The sequence below is a fragment of the Lagenorhynchus albirostris genome, chromosome 9 (assembly GCF_949774975.1).
Source record: "Lagenorhynchus albirostris chromosome 9, mLagAlb1.1, whole genome shotgun sequence".
In the NCBI taxonomy this organism is placed as follows: Eukaryota; Metazoa; Chordata; class Mammalia; order Artiodactyla; family Delphinidae; genus Lagenorhynchus; species Lagenorhynchus albirostris.
Genome location: NC_083103.1, coordinates 10,535,561 through 10,549,953, shown reverse-complemented (window position 1 = coordinate 10,549,953; position 14,393 = coordinate 10,535,561).

The window sequence follows — 14,393 nt, the reverse complement described above, 5'->3', positions numbered from 1 at the left end:
GTTTTTACCTTGCTCCTTCATCTGCTGTGTGTTTTTCTGTCTTCTCATTTTGCTTGACTTACTGTGTTTGGGGTCTCCTTTTTGCAGGCCGCAGGTTCATAGTTCCCATTGTTTTTGGTGTCTGCCCCCAGTGGCTAAGGTTGGTTCAGTGGGTTGTGTAGGCTTCCTGGTGGAGGGGACTAGTGCCTGTGTTCTGGTTGATGAGGCTGGATCTTGTCTTTCTAGTGGGCAGGACCACATCCGGTGGTATGTTTTGGGGTGTCTGTGACTTTATTATGATTTTAGGCAGCCTGTCTGCTAATGGGTGTGGCTGTGTTCCTTCTTGCTAGTTGTTTGGCATAGGGTGTCCAGCACTGTAGCCTGCTGGTTATTGAGTGGAGTTGGGTCTTAGCGTTAAGATGGATATCTCTGGGAGAGCGTTCACCTTTTAATATTACGTGGACCTGGGAGGTCTCTGGTGGACCAATGTCCTGAACTCGGCTCTCCCACCTTAGAGGCACAGGCCTGACACCTGGGCAGAACACCAAGACCCTGTCAGCCACATGGCTCAGAAGAAAAGGGAGGAAAAAATAAATAAATAAATAAAATAATTAAAATAAAAAAATATTAAAAATAAAAAAATTAATAAGTAATAAAAAAAGAAAGAAGAGAGCAACCAAACCAAAAAACAAATCCACCAATGATAAGTGCTAAAAAGTATACTAAAAAAAAAAAAGACGGACAGAACCCTAGGACAAAGGGTAAAAGCAAAGCTATACAGACAAAATCACACAATGAAGCATACACATACACATTCACAAAAAGAGAAAAAGGAAAAAAAAATCTCTCTATATATATAAAAAAGGAAGAGAGCAACCAAAGCAATAAAGAAATCTACCAATGATAATAAACTCTAAATACTAAACTAAGATAAACATAAAACCAGAAACCAATTAGATGCAGAATGCAAACCCCAGGTCCACTGCGGTCCACAGTTGCTCCCAAAGTCCACTGCCTCAATTTTGGGATGACTCATTGTCTATTCAGGTATTCCAGAGATGCAGAGTACATCAGGTTGATTGTGGAGATTCAATCCACTGCTCCTGAGGCTACTGGGAGAAATTTCCCTTCTTCTTTGTTTGCACAGCTCCTGGGGTTCGGCTTTGGATTTGTCCCTGCCTCTGCCTGTAGGTTGCCTGAGGGCGTCTGTTCCCCACCCCCACCCCACCCCCGCCCACAGACAGGACGGGGTTAAAGGAGCAGCTGATTACTGGGTTAAAGGAGTGAGCAGCTGGCTCACTCAGGGCGAGGGGAGGGAGGGGTATGGATGCAGGGTGAGCCTGCAGCGGCAGAAGCTGGCGTGACATTGCAACAGCCTGAGGCACGCCGTGTTCTCCCGGGGAAGGTGTCCCTGGATCCCAGGACCCTGGCAGTGGCGGGCTGCACAGGCTCCTGGTAGGGGAGGTGTAGATTGTGATCTGTGCTTGCACACAGCCTTCTTCTTGGCTGCAGCAGCAGCCTTAGCGTTTCATGCCCGTCTGTGGTGTCCACACTGATAGCCGTGGCTCGTGCCTGTCTCTGGAGCTTGTTTAGGCGGTGCTCTGAATCCCCTCTCCTCGTGCACCCCGAAACAATGGTCTCTTGCCTCTTAGGCAGGTCCACACTTTTTCCCGGACTACCTCTCGGCTACCTGTGTTGCACTAGCCCCCTTCAGGCTGTGTTCACGCAGCCAACCCCCCCCCCCCCCCCCCCCCCGTCCTCTCCCTGGGATCTGACCTCTGAAGCCCGAGCCTCAGCTCCCAGCCCCCGCCCACCCCAGCAGGTGAGCAGACAAGCCTCTGAGGCTGATGAGTGCTGGTTGGCACCCATCCGCTGTGCGGGAATCTCTCCGCTTTGCCCTCTGCACCCCTGTTGCTGAGCTCTCCTCTGTGGCTCCGAAGCTTCCCCCACTACCCACCCCCCCCACCCCCCACCCCGTCTCCGCCAGTGAAGGGGCTTCCTAGTGTATGGAAACTTTTTGTCCTTCACAGCTCCCTCCCAGAGGTGCAGGTCACATTCCTATTCTTTTGTCTCTGTTTTTTTTTTTTCCTTTGCCCTACCCAGGTACGTGGGGAGTTTCTTGCCTTTTGGGAGGTCTGAGGTCTTTTCTGCCAGCGTTCAGTAGGTGTTCTGTAGGAGTTGTTCCACGTGTAGATGTATTTCTGGTGTATCTGTGGGGAGGAAGGTGATCTCCGCGTCTTACTCCTCCGCCATCTTGAAGGTCTCTCGGGATGCTTTTATTTCTTTTTCTGCTTTATTGCCCTGACTAGAACATCCAGCACAATGTTGAACTGAAGTTGCAAGAGCAGACATCCTTATCTTCTTCCTGTAGTTAGGGAGAAAGCATCTAGTCTTTCACCGTTAAGTATGATGGATGTTGGCTGAGGACTTTTTTCAGATGGACTTTATCATGTTGAGGACATTCTCCTCTCTTTCTAGTGTATTGCACATTTTTATAATGAGTGTTGAATTTAGTCAAATGCTTTTCTCTGCCTATTGAGATGATCTTGTGGGTTTTGCCCTTTATTCTATTGGTATGGTGTATTGCATTGATTTTTTTTTTAATCTTAAATAGACCTTACATTCCTGGGATAAATCCCACTTGGTCATGGTGCATGACCCTTTTTAAATGTTGTTGGATTCAGTTTTCTAGTATTTTGTTAAAGACTTTTGCCTCTATATTTATAAGGGGTATTGGTCTATAGTTGTCCTTTTTTGTGATGTCTTTGATTTTTTGTGTCTGGTTAAAACTGACCTTACAGGATTAGCTGGGAAATATTCTTTCCTTCTTATACCTTTTGGGAGATTTTGTGAAGTAATGGTATTAAATTTTCTATAAACGCTCGTAAGAATTCACCACTGAAGTCATCTGGGCTTGGCCTTTTCTTTGTGGGAATTTATAAAATTACTTGTTATAGGTATATTCAGATTTTCTATTTCTTCTTGAGTTAGTTTCAGTGGTTTGTGTCTTCTAGGAGTTTGTCCCTTATTGTCAGCATGCATGAATGAAGAAATATGCCAATACTAATTTTCAAAGAAGACCATCTTGGTAGTACCATGTTTGTTGGGTTGTTTATCAATATTCTAGAACCTTGAACTAACACAGAGAGGAGAAAATAGCCAAGAGGGTAAGCACATCACCATCAATGGCATCTGTCATTTGTTCGTGGGGTGGGGGGCAGTTTTGTTCCAATGGTCTTGAGTGAAAGCAATTTACTTGGTAATTCTGAGGTGCTTGGGCCACCTGTCTTTTAGCTGTCCTATCTTTTGGACCATTTACTTCTGGAGAAACTCTCGAGGACTACAGCTGTAGGTCAGTAAAGGTATGTGGTGGTAGTGATGGTGGTGGTGTTAGTAAGATCTTATCTAACAAGGCTCAAGTGTACTCTTTCTCTGATGAAGTATCCGAAATAACCAATCTCCTGCCTAAGGTGACAAAGAATGATAACTAGCTGTCAAGGCAAAATAGTCCAGATCTGTTAGTGGAACAAACTGACAAATTTATTACATAATCCATATTCTCAGAATGGGAGTCAAATCATGCAATGAAATACAACACAGAATTAATTTCTAAGGACGCAGTCAATGATTAACCAGGAAGTAAGAAGATATTAGGAATAGTGAGAGTCCTGGAAATCCACCCCTGCCTGCCGACATGAGGAATCAGCTGGCTCTGACAGGTGGAATTTGTGAAAAAGAATCTCTCTGACAGCCAATTTCTCATACATAGACAAGACTAAAAAGTCTTCTAAGATTTTAATGAGTAATTAAAGATAGTTGGTGCTGGAACCGATACTGGTCAAAGAGACCTTTCACTCATTAGTCCCTGTAGCTGCCTAAGAAGACAGAATTATAAAATCTATCATGACTCCTGCCCTATGACTTATTCTTATAGATGTACAAAAGTATAGATAAAACGCAGATGGGTGGACAGGATGGCTAGTGGCAAAGTTCTGGCAGAACTTCACTAGATGAAAAAGAAAACAAGAACAAATCTGAAGAGACAATGAAAAAGTCCTGGGAGACCAGAGTTCTAGGACAAATAAACCCTGATCAGTGACAAGTGCTACACTCACCTCACCAGCATGGATGTGCAAACCCCAGACAGGGAGGCTCACTGGGATCCAGTGAAATAGGCACTAGATGAGTCAAAGGACCAGGACCATAATGGTGAGGGGTCTGGCTAGACCTCTCTGGGGCCTCCATGACTGTCTGGCACCTTCAGAGACCACTAGGAAAATCTATGACAATTAAAAGCTTATTAAATTTGCTAACAGAGGAGAGTACAGAGTCTCAGACTCAACAGGGGAAAGTAGGGAAGGGTATTAATAGGGTTTCATCAGCTGGAGTTAGTCATAAGGTGGTTTTAGGGGGCAGTAACAGTAGTCTAGGAAGGAACTGGCTACATTTGCAAACTACAAGAGTTGCAGGGACCGTCAATGGTCTTATTTTTGGAAAACATGAATTAACATAAAATTGCCATTAAAACAGTTCTCTGTGGTCTTATCTTGAATAATAATAAAGCTCTGAAAAACCTTATGTTAAAACCTCGAACTTAGATAATAGTCTTGCACAGCATGCTTTGGTGCACTTTATCAATTTGCTGAGTTATTTTTCAAATCATGGTTTCTTTTCATTTCTTAATTCTCAGTAATCATAACTAAAACTAAAAAAAAAATTCAAAGAATATGAAAATTACAAAAAGGAGAAAGCTGAAGCAACTGGATGGGCAGTTAACTTCCCAAAAGCATCAATAAAAGCCAGAAGACAGCAGAACAATATCTCCAATATGCTGAATAAAATAACTGCCAACTAGTAATCTATTGTTACCCATTAAAATATCTTACAAGAATGAAGGTGATATGAAGAATTTTCAGAGATACAAAAACTGAGTCTGCCTCCTGCAGACCCACATTAAAGGAATAATAGAGAATGAACTCCAAATAGAAGGAAAATGATAGCACAATGAGATGCAACAAGTAATAAAGAACAAAGGATGGGATAAGTATGTGGACACTCACAAACAAATACTGCTTGTGTAATGCAGTAATAATCATATACACTAGGATTAAAAATAAAGTATTTAAAATACCAGGCAACATTAACATACAACTAGAAATGGGAGCAAATGATGTTTTTGCTATTTGTGTTTGCTAAGGGCTTTTATTTTACCTGAGAAGAGGGTAAAGGTTTGAGGAACTTTAGACTTTGGTATGCTTTAATGCTTAAGATATCATCAAAAGTAAGAAACTAGAGCTAATAGATATATTTACCCAACAATGACAGAATACACATTTTATAGCACATACCAATAAAAATGACTATATATTGGTAAATAAAACAACTACAGATTAATACTGAAGGTTGAAGTCATACAGTGTATGTTTTATGCCAAAAAACCAGAGCAATTAGAAGTAAAGAAGGAAAAGAGAGGAGAGGAGAGGGGAGGGAAGGGGAGGGGAGGGGAGGGAAAGGGGGGAGAGGAGAGGAGGGGAGGGGAGGGGAGGGGAGGAGAGAGGCATCCAAATCAGAAAGGAAGAAATAAAACTGCATGTTTATAGATGACATGATATTATATACAGAAAATGCTGAATACGCCACAAAAAAAATTGTTAAAACTAAGAAACAAATTCACTAAAGTTGTAGGATATAGAATCAATAAACAAAAGTCAGTTGTGTTTCTATACACTAATAACAAACTATCAGAAAGAAAAATTAAGGAAACAATCCCGTTTAAAATTGCATCAAAAAAAGATAAAATGTACAGAAATAAATTTAACCAAGGAGGTGAAAGATTGGCACACTGAAAACTATGACATTGATTAAAGAAATTAAAGAAGACATGAAAAAATGGAAAGATATCCCCTGCTCATGGATTAGAAGAATTAATATCATTAAAATGTCCATAATACCCAAAGCAATCAACAGAGTCAATGCAATCCCTACCAAAATTCCAATGGCATTTTTTACAAATATAGAAAAAAAATCCTAAAATTTGTATGGAACCACAAAAGACCACAAATAGCCAAAGCAATCTTGAGAAAGAGAAAGCTGAAGGCATTACACTTCCTGATTTCAAACCATATTACAAAGCTATAGTCATCAAAACAGTACAGTATCAGCATAAAATCAGAGAGATGGATCAGTGGAACAGAATAGAGAGCCCAGAAATAAACCCACACGTATATGGTCAATTAATTTATGACAAAGGAGCCAAGAATATACAATGAGGAAAGGACAATCTCTCCAATAAATGGTGTTGGGAAAAACCAGACAGTCACTTGCAAAAGAATAAAACTGGACCACTATCTTACACCATACACAAAAATAAACTCAAAATGGATTAAAGACTTGAATGAAAGACCTAAAACCATAAAACTCCTAGAGGAAAACATAGGTGGTAATCTCCTTGACATTGGTCTCGGTAATGATTTTTTGGATTTGACACCAAAAGCAAAAGCAACAAAAGCAAAAATAAACAAGTGGAACAAAATCAAACTAAAAAGCTTCTGCACAGAAAAGGAAACCATCAATAAGATAAAAAGTCAACCTATGGAATAGGAGAAAATATTTGCAAATAATATATCTGACACAGATCTAATATAGAAAATATATTTGAAAAGCCAATCAACTCAACAGCAAAAAATAAATCCAATTAAAAAATGGGAAGGGGGTCTGAATAGATTTTTTTTTTCCAGAGGACATACAAAAGGCCAATAGGTACATGAAAAGATGCTCAGCATCATGAATCATCAGGAAAATGCAAATCAAAACCACAATGAGATAGCATCTCACACCTGGCAGAATGGCTATTTATCAAAAAGACAAGAAATAACAAGTGTTAGCCAGAATGTGAAGAAAGGGGAACCCTTGTGCACTGTTAGTAGGAAAGTAAATCAGTGCCACCACTATAGAAAACAGTATGGAGGTTGCTAAAAAAAAAATTAAAAATAGAACTACTGTATGATCTAGCAATTCCACTCTGGTATTTATCCAAAGTAAACTAAAACAGTAACTCAAGAAGTGTACCCCCATGTTCACTGCAGCATTATTTACAATAGCCAAGACATAGAAACAACCTAACTGTCCACTGATGGATGAATGCATAAAGAAAATATGATACACACACACACACACACACACACACACACACACACACACACACACACACGAATATTATTCAGCCATGAAAAAGAAAGAAATCCTACCACGTGCAACAACATGGATGGACCTTGAGAACATTATGCTGAGTGAGATATGTCAGACATTGAAAGACAAATACTGTATGATATCACTTATACATGGAATCCAAAGAAGTCAAATTTATAGAAACAGAGTATAATGGTGTTTACCACGGGCTGGTGGGTGGGAGATTTGGGGAGACATTGGTCAAAGGGTATAAACTTCCATTTACAAGATGAATAAGTTCTGGAGATCTAATGCATAGCATAGTGATTACTGTTAACACTACTGTATTACATACTTCAATGTTGTTAAGAGATTAGATTGTAAATGTTCTCATCACAAAAAAGAAATGATAATTATGTGATGTGACAAGTGGTGGCTAACAAACACTAAGGTGTAATATATAAATGCACCAAATCAACATGTTGTATACCTTCAACTTACACAATGTTATATGTCAACTATATCTCCATTTTTTAAAAAAAGTAAGTGAAAATGCAAGGCACAGAATGGGAGATAATCTCCTCAATACATGTATCTGACAGAGGACCCATATGCAGAATATATTAAGCACTCCAGAAAATAAATAATAAAAAGACCAAAAAATAAATGAGTAAGACCTGAAGAAGCAGTTCACAAAGAAAGACATACCAATAGCTAGTGAGCATGTAAGTATGTGCTCAACATTATTAATTACCAAAGAAATGCAAATTAAAATCACAATTAAGATACCACTGCACACACACCAGAATGACTTTAATTAAAAGAACTGGCAAAACCAAGTGCTGGCAGGAATGTGAAGCAAATGAAATTCTTATCCATTTTTGGCGGGAGTGTAAAATGGTTCAACCACCTTGGAAAATTATTTGGTAGCTTTTAACAAAATTAAGCATAGACCTATTTTATGTCTCAGAAATACACACAAGAATGTTCTTGGGAAATCTATTCATAGCAATTAAAAACTTGAAACAATTCAAATGTCTATCAGCAACACAGTGGCTGAACAAACTGTGACTATTCAAACAATAGGATACTGATGCATGCGGCAACATGGATGAAATTCAATCCATTATACTGAACAAGCAAATTCAGATACAAAAATTGACAGGCAAATTTAACAAATGGTGTTTGAAATCAGAATAGTGGTTCCCTCTAGAGGGGGTAGGGAGATTGACTAGGAAGAGACACTAGAGGACTTACTGAGGTGATGGAAATGTATGATATATCTGATCTAGAAAGCAAAAAAGGGTAAAAAATATATACATTTACATTAAAAGTCTGGCATGATAAAAGAATTGGTAAACTATTTTTAAAGCAGACAACAGCAACGTTTTAATGTTTTTATATACAAAGAGAAAACAGAAGTGACAAAAAGTCAAGAACACAATGAAAAAATAGGCGAAGATTATGAGGAAGGAACAGAAATGCAAATGTAACAGCCAAAGACACTCAGAGTGATGCTCAAATTCAATAGTAGGAGGTGTCAAGTAAATTAACCATGGACTAGGATTTACATACACTTGATTGGCAAAAACTAAAGAGATACAAAAAATTACCACTGGCAGGGAAATGGTGAAAAGATGCTCCTGTATTGTATATCAGTGGTAGAGATGTGAACTGTTACTACCTTTTGGAAAAGCAAGGAGACATTCACTTATATGAAAGATACACATAACTTTAACCCAGGTAGCCATCCCCACAGCGATTACATCACCTATATATAGGATATGGTGCAAGAATGCTTATGGCAGCATTGCTCAGAGTAGCAAAAACAAAAAACAGGCAAAAACACCCAAACAAACAAAAAGCAGAAAAGAAGAGGAGAAAGAGGAAATAAATTCTTTCCTGTCACTAAAGAATAAATGAATTATGGTAACTACACCAAGAGATACTATGTGACTCTAAAATAAACAATTCTTCAACCTAGAGTCAAAACATGCAAATATGACTGCAGAACAGAATGTTAACCATATTCACCTTTACAAACCTTTGCCAGCAAAATACAAGTGTGTCCAGCCTCTGGGCTACTAAGGAGGTGTGCGTCCCTGTAGGCGCTCTTAGTTATCAAAATACAAAATATTTTAAAGGTCTTTAGTGGTAACAAAAAGAACACAAGAAGTTACTATTAGCGTCTTTTGATGTGTCTTCTTCTGTATTTTCCTCTTTTTCTGAGCCTGTAGTTTTCTCTTCTCCCTTTTTTCTTTCCTTTTCTATTTTTGCTCCTTTTTCGTGCTTCTTAATCTTTCTTTCTCCTTCAACAGACCACTTTTTTTTTTTTTTTTTTTTTTGGCAGTACGCGGGCCTCTCACTGTTGTGTCCTCTCCCGTCGCGGAGCACAGGTTCCGGACGCGCGGCTCAACGGCCATGGCTCATGGACCCAGCCGCTCCGCGGCATGTGGGATCTTCCTGGATCGGGGCACGAACCCGTGTCCCCTGCATCGGCAGGCGGACTCTCAACCACTGCGCCACCAGGGAAGCCCAGACCACTTTTTTAATATTATTTCTTTGTATTGCATATATTTGTGAAATGGAGTATTTCCTACACGTAATTTAGAAAGTAGATGATTTTGTATAACGTTCTCTAGAAAATAACATGCTGTTCTATACTGTGCTCTGCTGTGCCACGCTGCACCATACTGTGCTAAAATAGCTGCATGCTCTCATGATCCTCCAGTCATTTGATTCCTAAGCATCAGATACACTTGAGACACGTGGAAGAGCTTTTCTTACCTGGGCACTGACTGCTACCTCATCATCATCAGAAATTACTATTATATTAGTATTACTGTACTAATACCATGACTCTTCTCTCTTTTTCTTCTGTTACAGGGAATTTTGATTAAGTTGATGGCCTTCAGCATTATTGAATTATTCATTTCCCTGTCTTTCTCAATTTTGAGGGGACCCGCTGACCGTGGTGATTGTGAGGAATGCTGTTGACTAGCGCTGTGAGAATAAACACGTGATATAATATTATTGAGAGATGAATTATGCTTGTGAGGAAAAGCCGGGAGGAACATAGAATCTTAAGGCCGGCGACTCCTTGAAGCAAAGAGGAGTGACTCAACGGAGTGGGGTCTGGGAACATTTTGGCTGATACAACACATCCTGCCTCCTTGTAAGGCCATCTCCTCCTCTCCCCAAATCACATGGTCGCCTTGCTGTCACCTCCTTTGTTAGTCATGCATTCACTGAACAAAAGGACAGCAACGTAGGGTTGGTTGTCACGGTTTAAACAGAGAAATGAACCAGAACAGGGTGTGGTGAGACCAGGTCCAAGATGTCTCCTGCTGCTTTCTCCAAGAGACTCTACCTAGGGGTTCCTGCTCCACTGCTGTGTGGAAAGATGAGTTGGCTGGAAGAATGGCTTGGCCCACAGGTTCTACATTGATCAATGTTAGCCACTTATAACAACTAGAAGCGTTAACAATAATTAGGGCAAATGTTGGTGGAAGCCACTACAAGGTTCCAGGTGCCACGCTAAGTGCTCATTTAATCTCACAAAAATCTAAGGCGCAAATTTGATTATTATACTCATTTTACAGGCGATGAAGCTGAAGCACAGAGAGGGTAAGTCACGTACCCAAGGTCACAACGTGTGCAACGGCAAAGTCATGGTATCAACAGCGGGTCTGGCTCCAGATCCCAAGGTCTTACTCTCTATACCAACATACCAATGTCTCTTAAACTTTTGGTCTCAGAACCCCTCGACACTCTGAAAAATTATTCGACTCATGACACATTAATACAAGTAACATTTTTACTAAAATAACTCTATTTTCCAAAATAAAAAAATTTAGTGTGGAGAGTGGCACTGATATATAGTTTTGCAAATCTCTTTTTATTTTTAGGTTACTTGACACTCTTTTATTTTTTTAACTTTATTAAGTTGTAGTTTATTCACCAAAAAAACTGCACACTTTTCACGTGTGCATATGCCCCAGTACCATCACCATCACCAAGGTACTAAGCACATCCACCACCTCCAACATGTTCCTTGTGTTCTTTTGTGGGGCTCTGGTCTTGGTTTTTGGTAGAAAACACTTAACATGAGGTCTATGCTCTTAACCTATTTTCAAGTGCACAATTCTGTATTATTGACTATAAATACTCTGCTGCACGGCAGATCTCTAGAATTGACTCATCTTGTGTAACTTTACACCCACTGAAAAACAAATCCACATCTAATTTGACTGCACATTCAAGGGGAACTTTTAGGAGGCCCAGTGCACCGCACACCACCACATACCGATTAAATCAGAATGCGGTGAGAGCCGAACATCGGTAACTTTTGAAGGTTCCCAGGTGATTCCAATACAGAGCAAAGCTTAGGAACCACTGCTTCACTCTGGCTTAACAGAAGACAGCCGGATTCTCTTGGCTGCTTTTGCATTCAACCTGTCCTAGTGTCCCACGTTCTGCAGCCCGTGGAGGATACTGCTGTAAGCCCGTGCAAAGGGGAAATAAGGCCTTAGCATTATGATGAGAATCGTTCTGAGGTCACAGACCCCCTACAAGGGTCTCAAGAACTCCCGGAGATTCCCAGACCACCCTTTAAGAACAGCTGCCTGACGTTATACTGCCTTCCACTGACAGAATACCTGAGAAGTGTTAAGGATCTTACCTCTATCATCATCTCCGTTACTTGTCACGACCGCCCTCTGACAGAGGTATAACTAGCCCATGTCACAGACGTGACACTGAAGCTCAAAGTGGTTAACCTGTCTGAGGCCACAAAAGCGAGTACGATTTAGAACAAGGATGTGATTCAAGACCCCTGACTCCAGATCCTATTATCCTCTGCCTCTTTTGGCATAGAAAAAACTCAGCACACTCAAAGGATAACCTAGCAGGCTTTCATTTCTGCTACAAACTGGGAGGAGAAAGGCCTACAGTTGCATAAGTGAAGGCAGGGGATGGGGGGCAGTGGGGTTCCTATGAAAAATATTTGGCAGCCCAGGAAGGTTCTGACGGGTGGGGTTTGAGATATATTTAAGGGTGAGAGGCCTGGTCACCTAATGGTAAATAAGGGTTTTTAAGTCAGGCCTGGGTTTAAATGTTGGTTTTGCCATTTAAAGTAAAGTGACTTGAACAAATTATTTAACCTTTGTGAGTCTTATATTCCTCCACTAAAATGTAATAACAACACTTACCTGATGCGTTTTCTGTGAGCCTTAAATGAAACATGTGAACTGATTCTGTGAATGTTTGGAACTTAAAAAACCGCTCAGAAAATGGTAGGTTTTCTTTTAAATTTATAACTGAAGTTTTCTTGCTTCCCAAACATCACTGTCACTTACTATGTGACTTTGAGCCAGTCTCCCCCGAAGTTCCCACTGAACTTTGGTTTCCACAATTACAACACTGTAGGTGTTATATGGACAGTGCCTGGCATATAAGCAGATAGTCAACTAATGTTATTTTTTTAATGTAAAGTAGTCCCTCAGAACAGAAGGAAGGCCTCATAAACTACAAAGCTCTTAATTACTCGAAATTATATTTTCCTTAGTAGTAATTATTTTTTATAAAGACAACATTGGGACTTTCCAACTTATAACCAAGTTCTATTTGCAAAAGGATCTTTATAGTTTCACCTCCGAGGGACCCTGCGTCTCCTTTACCAATTCTCTGAAACCAAAACCCTCTAACACCGAATGATTCTGGGTACCGATGCCTTGTTGAACAGTTGGGAACACACCATAATATTACTTTCTGATACTGGATAGTATTGTGATAGTCATCTGGATGGGAGAAAAAAACCACATCAGGACCACCGGCTCTCACAGCACCACAGAGAACATGGCAGTCAGAAAAACCAGCCCTGCTTTTCAGAGACGCACAGGACAATGGCGGAATAGGGCACGGACACAAACAATTATGACGCAGAATGTAGTTCTCATAAGAGTGGCAAAATGTCTCAAGGATAAAAAAGATGGGAGCGTTAGGAGGTGGGGGGAGTAAAAGAAAGACAAATTCCTATGAGGCAAATATTAACTTAATAAAAGGTTAGTTAATAAACTTCGATGGAGACTTTAAGGAAGCAATGATCCTTTGGAAGCAGGAAAGCCACTAGACAATCACAAGAGGTTTAACCGAGAGAGAGAAATATTAGATGTGTAATAGACCTAATAAAATATGCTCAAACATTACAGTGGGGAAAAAAAGATGGAATAAAGAAAGTCCTACTGAATCCAAATCCAGATCATAGGAGGATTTCAACACAAACACTGAAAGGTCAATTAATCCAAATTGGCAACAAGGTGAACGTTTATATAAATTCAAATTCAAGCTTATTACAGGAAGAATCACACATAAAGCCACCTACATCTGATCTCACTGGAGCAAACCAGAGTAGCAAACACCCCAAGACAGGCTTGGGGAAAAACACAGGGCCTACACAGAGATAAGGATGTGAAAAATCCGGTTGTGAAACCCCAATTCAACCCTCATTCATGCATTGCGTTTGCCAAGTTCTGACCTGCTCCCACAGTCACTGAAATGAAGGCACACTCCTCCAGCCACCCATAATCCAGGACTCAGACCTCCGGCCTCACAATCATCCACAACTCAGACCCTGTGTCATCAGCATCCCTACGCCACCAACCATTCAAGCACTTCAGCAGATATTCATAGACCCACGACCGGAACCTTAAATGGGTGGCGGATCTTATGTTTCCACTTCTCTTCTCTCTATAGCATTAATGAGAGGTGACCCCCTGGCTCCTACCTGTGTATACTTGATGACAGCAAGTTCTCTATTCAAACGTTAGCCTGTTCCACTAACGAACTGCTCCAATGGTGGGTGGGGACATGGCATTTTTTTCTATGTTGCCCCCAAATCAGCCTCTCCAGAATGACTTTTACCCATTGGTTCTAACCCTCTGATTCCAAACCATCTTAAAGAAAAGAGAGGCAGAGGGAGAAATAGAGAAGAGAGGACAGAGAGTGAGAGAGAAGATATGAACGAACCTCAGATTCAGCAACAGAGCTGCCATGTTTCAGCCCTTTAGACTAGGCAAACGATTACCTAACTACAGCCCTGGGTCGCTAACGAAATACATCAATGGATAAGAAGATTACCAAGTAAGAAAAATCCAAAATATGAACATAAAGGTTGTATATGGTAGGGCAGTGGATACAATACCTTTGGGCAAAACTTTCTTTGATGCGTCTCCCAAATGTTTACTCTC